The sequence below is a fragment of the Sinocyclocheilus anshuiensis genome, unplaced genomic scaffold, assembly GCF_001515605.1.
Source record: "Sinocyclocheilus anshuiensis isolate Anshui unplaced genomic scaffold, SAMN03320099.WGS_v1.1 scaffold13, whole genome shotgun sequence".
NCBI lineage: Eukaryota > Metazoa > Chordata > Actinopteri > Cypriniformes > Cyprinidae > Sinocyclocheilus > Sinocyclocheilus anshuiensis.
Genome location: NW_015538026.1, coordinates 1447688 through 1449033, shown reverse-complemented (window position 1 = coordinate 1449033; position 1346 = coordinate 1447688). Strand labels below are relative to the sequence as shown.

General features: G+C 38.6%; 1 protein-coding gene across 1 annotated transcript in view; it reads right to left on the bottom strand.

Moving 5' to 3' along the window:
* The window catches only part of LOC107680096 (semaphorin-3ab-like), a 17825-nt gene that overhangs the window by 5231 nt on the left and 11248 nt on the right, over positions 1-1346 (bottom strand). The window lies entirely within an intron of this gene.

The window sequence follows — 1346 nt, the reverse complement described above, 5'->3', positions numbered from 1 at the left end:
TTTCCCTCTCAATCCCATTACTATCCCTTATTTCTCTTCAACCCCTCCTCCCTCTCTTTCAAATTGTTTTCACTACCCCCCTATTCCCTGGCTCTTCTTCTCTTTCACTTTTGCAGGGATGCTATAGTTGTGTCAATTTCATCCAACAAAAGCTTTTGTTCTCCTTGAGGGCAGATAGTTTTGTCTGCCCTGCACTTGTTGACACTTCTCTATCCTGCCCCTATCCGTCCTTATCCCTCCTAACCTCCGACTCTCCTGCTCTCTGCTCTCCTCCCTTATCCTCATCCCGAGTTAGCCAGTAGATTCACACACACACACACACACACACACACACACACACACACACACACACACACACACACACACACACACACACACACACACACACACACACACACACACACACACTCTACTGTATAAACACACACACACACACACACACACACACACACACACACACCTATATCTACACAAAGAACTTGTGCCGTCGGAGGTAGGCTAGTTCATTTCTGCATTCCAGCCATGTCAGATATAATCAAACGCCTTATCAACTCAAACACACACGTTAAGATGGTGGTTCTCAACTGGTTTTGCTTTACATTGGACAATAAGTGACGGCCCAAAACAATACAACATTTTTTAAACTATAAAAGTAAACAAAAATGTAACATGTAAATTACCATTAACTTCATAGGTTTAGGTCATAATTTATATATTTAGCAAGGACACATTAAATTGATCTAAAGTGACAGTAAAGAATTTTAAATTTTTACAAAAAAATTGTTTCATATAAACACGGTTCTTTTTAACTTTCTATTTATAAAAGAATACTGAAAAAGTGTCAGTTTCGAAAAAAAAAAAATGAAACAGCACAAGTAAGGAATGTTACTTGGGCACCAAAACAGCATATTAGAATGATTTCTGAAAGATTTTGTACTGTATTTTCGATCAAATAAATGCAGCTTTGGTGAGCATAGGAGACTTTCTTTAAAAACATTAAAATATCTTAGCGACCTCAATCAAAAATACAGTGGAGTTTGATCAAACTCACAGCCCTTGGCGACAATAAAAGATATGGGGCACAACCCACCAGTTGGAAACCACAGTGTTAAACATTCATGCTACCGCAGACACGCCTTTGAAACATGAGATAGATTTACTGACTCTCACAAACTATTAAAAACTGAGAACATAAACTAGATCAGAGCTATAAAATGGTTGAAACCTTTATTACACACCGCTCTGGACTACAACCGCACATATAAACACAGACGCTCTGTTTTCCCCTCCTATTCTACACACAAACCAACAGAATCCCTTTAATTAAGCATCCACACTCCCTCTTT